The 5,000-nt window shown below is 44.0% G+C and overlaps 1 protein-coding gene and 1 pseudogene across 3 annotated transcripts in view; both read right to left on the bottom strand.

The window, feature by feature from the left end:
- The window catches only part of LOC113827959 (uncharacterized), a 21,250-nt gene that overhangs the window by 8,249 nt on the left and 8,001 nt on the right, over positions 1-5,000 (bottom strand). The window contains exon 1 of one of the 3 annotated variants that reach the window (XM_027380913.2): positions 1-2,702. This exon is cut by the window's left edge and continues 122 nt beyond it. The exons of the other annotated variants lie outside the window; for them this stretch is intronic. The gene's annotated coding sequence lies outside the window, so the exon portion shown is untranslated. Of the gene's footprint in view, positions 2,703-5,000 lie in introns of those variants that run through there. 3 annotated transcript variants of the gene reach the window in all.
- LOC113827960 (uncharacterized) lies at positions 256-2,419 on the bottom strand (annotated as a pseudogene).

Raw genomic sequence — 5,000 nt, 5'->3', positions numbered from 1 at the left:
TCTAGTGAGAGTTTTCCAGTTTCTTCTTCTACTCTCTTTTCCCTTGAATGTCACTCTGTTCACCAAAGTTCTTTCTATTGATGCTGTACGCCCACAGAGCTTCCACAAACATTCACTTTTTCATTAAACTACTACCAATGCAGCTGGTTTCATACAAATAAGAGGCCTTTAACTGCAATACTGCAATATCATCCATTCAACACTATTTCCAGATTTATATTTGTCTCAGAACAATTCTGGCCTATGCATTTTCTTCTACAGGGCAGATGGTATAGATGGGGACAAGGGCAAGAGAAAGGATGGCTTGGTAGTCTGGGGCTGACGCAAAAAAAGTAGCGGAACGGGTGGTGGGCGCTGCATTGAGTGTGGTGATAATAGGGGTGGAGGGGCTGGTATTGGTGGTGGCGATGGTATAGCTGGTGGAGGTGGTATAGGTGGTGGAGATGGTATGAGTGGGGGAGATGGAATAGCTGGTGGAGGCGGTATGGGTGGCGGAGATGGTATGGGAGGTGGAGATGGTATGGGAGGTGGAGATGGTATGGGAGGTGGAGATGGTATGGGAGGTGGAGATGGTACGGGAGGTGGAGATGGTATAGAGGGTGGAGATGGTATGGGTGGTGGAGATGGTATGGGTAGGGGTGATGGTATGGGTGGAGGAGATGGTATGGGCAGAGGGGGTGGTATAGACTGTGGTGGACGTATAGGAGGTGCACGCCCTATGATAGGACGTGCGGGTAGTATTACCTTTAGCATTGGTATTGATGGTATGGGTGGTATGGGAGGAGGAGGTGGTATGGGGGCTGGATCAGGTATAGGTGGTGGAGATGGTATAGCTGGGGGAGGTGGTATTAATGGTGGGGATGGTATAGCTGGGGGAGGTGGTATCAATGGTGGAGATGGTACAGCTGGGGGAAATGGTACTGTAGGTGCATGAGCTATTGATGGTGGAAAGGGTATTTTCGGATGCAAAGGTATGGGTATTGGTAGAGGAGGTAGGACTGTTGTCAGTGATGTGCATCCAAGAGAGGAAGCTTCCGGAGAATGTGCTGATGGAGAAATGGGCAGGGAAGCCAAAGTTGGAAGTGAGAGATGAAAATCGGTCAGAGCTTTACAAGAGGTTGGCAATCGTGCTGGAAAAGACCTTAGTGGTGGCAGTGGTGTGAGGGGTGGAAGATCAGTTAGTGGTGGAAGTGGAGGAAGTGGTGGAAGGGGTGGAAGTGCAGGCAAAGGTGGAAGTGAAGGCAAAAGTGGAAGTGAAGGCAAAGGTGGAAGTGAAGGCAAAGGAGGAAGAGGCGGCAGCGGTGGCAAAGGTGGTACTGGTGGCAGAGGTGGCAGTGGGGGGAGGGGAGGTAGTGGTGGCAGGCGAGTTCGTGGTGGTAGGAGGGGTGTGGGTGGTAGAGGAGCTATCACGGGTAAGGGCGGCAAAGGAGGTAAGACTAGTCTGCGAGTTGGAATTTTCCTGGTAGCTGTAGTGGAGGTTGAGGAAGGGGAGGAGGAGGCGAAGGAGGAAGAAAGGAAGGAGGAGGAAGAGGAGAATGAGGAGGAAGATGAGAATGAGGAGGAGGAGGAAGAGGAAGATGAGGAGGAGGAAGAAGATGAGGAGGAGGAAGATGAGGAGGAGGAGGAAGATGAGAATGGGGAGGAGGAAGATGAGAATGGGGAGGAAGAAGATGAGAATGAGGAGGAAGAGGAGGAGGAGGAAGAAGAAAAAGAAAATGAAGAGGAAGAGGAGGAGGAGGAGGTGGAGGCAAAGAAGGTAGCAGAGGAATGGGTGCAACTCAAAACATGAGGTGATGGTACAGAAAGGGTAACAGGAGGAAGAACGGAACAGAGAGGAAGTGAAGATGATGTGGAAGCAAGAGCAAAATTTGCATGTGGAGGAGGAGGAGGAGGAGGAGGAGGAGGAGGAGGAGGAGGAGGAGGAGGAGGAGGAGGAAGAAGAGGAGGAGAATGATAAGTAGGAGAACGAGGAAGAGAATGAGAAGGAATATATGGAGGAGGAGGAGTAATAGTAGGAGCAGGAATAGTAGGAGAAGTAGAAGTAGAAGTAGGAGTAGTAGTAGAAGTAGTGGTAGTGGTAGCAGTTGTAGTAGGAAGTGAAGGAGGAGGAGTAATAGTAGGAGTAGGAGTAGGAGTAGGAGTAAGAGTAGTAGTAGTAGTAGTAAGAGTAGTAGTAGTAGTAGTAGTAGTAGTAGTAGTAGTAGTAGTAGTAGTAGTAGTAGTAGTAGTAGTAGTAGTAGTAGTAGTAGTAGTAGTAGTAGTAATAGCAGCAGCAGTGGTAGTAGTGGTGGCAGTAGCAGCTGCAGCACCAGGAGGAGGAGGAGGAGGAGGAGGAGGAGGAGGAGGACGAGGAGGAGGAGGAGGAGGAGGAGGAGTAGGAGGAGGAGGACGAGGAGGAGGAGTGGAAGGAGGAATAGGAGGAGGAGGAGTGGAAGGAGGAGGACGAGGTGGAGGAGTGGAAGGAGGAGGAGAAAGAGGAGAAGGGGGAGGAGGAGAATGAGGAGGAGGAGGAGGAGTAGTAGTAGTAATAGCAGTAGTAGTAATAGCAGAAGCAACAGCAGCAGTAGTGGTAGTAGTGGTAGCAGCTGCAGCACCAAGAGGAGGAGGAGGAGGAGGAGGAGGAGGAGGAGGAGGACTAGAAGGAGGAAGAGGAGTAGAAGAAGGAGGAGGAGAATGAGGAGGAGGAGGAGAATGAGGAGGAGGAGGAGAATGAGGAGGAGGAGGAGAATGAGGAGGAGGAGAATGAGGAGGAGGAGGAGGAGGAGGAGGAAGAGGAGGAGGGTGTGGAAGAAGGTACAGCAAAACAACTAGGAAAACAAAAAGCATTAGAAAAAGGAGTAACAGAGGAAAGGGATGAAAATCAAACATGTTGCCAGTTATGTTGGCAGAGCCAGTGGTGGCATTGGCAGCATCTGAGTTGACATCTTTCCTGCAGCCTCAAGACAATGCAGCCAGCTAGCCCACCTCTCCTGCTGCCATCGTGACAGGAGAGCCAACAGAGAGAGTGACCTGCAACACCGAAACCAACAACAGAGTATAACAAATAGTAGTGCTGTTTTTGTTAAATCGGCAACTTTTACAACATGAAAGAGTACAGAAAATAAGAAAAGGAAATGCCAAAAATTTTCACTCTAGTGTTGCTAACTCCGAAACAGATTGTGGGGAAATTCTGAACAGGGGTTTCTCAAAAATTATAGACAAAACAACCTTTTCTAAAAATTTTATTACCTTTTACATCAAAGATCTTAATAAGGTTATATGAAAAAAAAAAAAGCCTGATATATAAAACAGAATGATACTAAAATCTATATGCATACTTATATTCACCTACATGAATGACAAAATACTACCATGTTGATACAGCAAAAAAGATATTATATACAAGATATGTTTAGGGGAAGATGTTTGTACATTCATATTGATATTTCTCGCTATGTTGTTTGTGCTCTTTATCCTTCTTGTAATTATCATTTAGGCTACTGCATATCATTGCTGTTATCTAAAGATAACCTATAAACACAACTTTCCATTCAACTTATCCTTTCTCTGTGACTGTGTAAGCACTTTAATTAATATAAAGAAAAATATACAAGAAGTTTTCAGACAAGACAATAAAAGTATGCCGCAAGAAATTGCAGGAGTAAACTATAAAAAAACAATATCACCATTAAACCACATTAATATTAGTGCTGACTGAGGCAATTTACTAATTTTTAAACAACTTTGTTCTAGTTTATACATTTATTGACCAAAAAATAAAATACTATGATACATTGGTTGGTCATTACCAACAAGGTACAAAAAGAAGGAAATAGAAGAAGACAAAGAAAAAATAATAACTAGAGTAATTTGCAGTGGAATTGGGATGCTATTATGAGAGAGAAAAAAAAGTGGCTCTTTGGTCCTACTGGAGCAATTGTGGACCTTACATACATCTTGTAACCCAATTAGCCATTTTGATAAAACAAAAAAAGAAACTTTTCACTGACCATAAAGTATTAGCAAATAAATAAACAGATGATTATGTTTTTTTATTTTCCAACCTCCTGTTTTACCTTTACTGTCTGATACTCCCAAAGGTAAGAGTAATTTCATCATTTTCATGTTTATTTTCTTCTGGCGCTTTTTTCTTTCTATAGCCATTGCATTTCTTTGCATTGTATTGAATATCTTCCTCTCTCTTTTCAACTTCCTGATCATTTGTCAAAGCACTTGCTTCAGGAATGCTTCTCCTGCATAAAAGCTTTATCAGAGCACCATCTGTTGCACAAGCTTCCTTTGGGCAGGTAGTAACTGCTGCTGCAAGGATAGATTTATTTCCCAACACAGGAGATGGGTTCGTGTCATGTGTCTTTGACATTGATAGGATTGGTGTTGAAGTTGCTGTAAAAGCTAGTGGTTCAGGTTTATGGGATGACACAACACTGGCAACCTTGTGCCTGCAGACATTCTATAAATTTTGAGGAGAGAAGGGTTGAATGCCCCTTTATCATACTTCAATGGCTTTAGGAGATATACTCCAGTCTTCTTAAACCTTGACATTGTCTGGGCTGTGAAAACATCTCTTCTAACTTTAGAAATTTATTCTCCAAAGCCACACTTAGTTAAACACCTTTCTTGGTTCTCTCTTTGGTATTTATGAACAGCAGCATCCCATTTTACTTTAAAATGCCTGAAGAATGTCACATCTAATGGCTGTAACTTGTCAGTTGTATGAGCTGGTAGTTTTAAGTTATATTCTCAGTAGAAGCTAACTTTAACGCATCCACTTGCACGAGTGGTGTGTCCATCATATATCAATAAAATTAGTCTCTGTGTAACTAATCTAACTGTTTAATCCAGTCAATTAGAGGTCATCCAAACATTTTCAGACACCATACTTAGTATTTGGGTCCACACTATTAGATACCCAGCTTGACTGAAATTCATTTTCTTTAAAAACAACTAGCGGAGGCAGAACTTCAGCTCCTACAGACACCGCAGTCATCACTATGTAGCAC

The sequence above is a fragment of the Penaeus vannamei genome, chromosome 37, assembly GCF_042767895.1.
Source record: "Penaeus vannamei isolate JL-2024 chromosome 37, ASM4276789v1, whole genome shotgun sequence".
Taxonomy (NCBI): domain Eukaryota; kingdom Metazoa; phylum Arthropoda; class Malacostraca; order Decapoda; family Penaeidae; genus Penaeus; species Penaeus vannamei.
The sequence above is the reverse complement of the archived record's forward strand: the minus strand, read 5'-3'. Positions and strand labels throughout refer to the sequence as shown.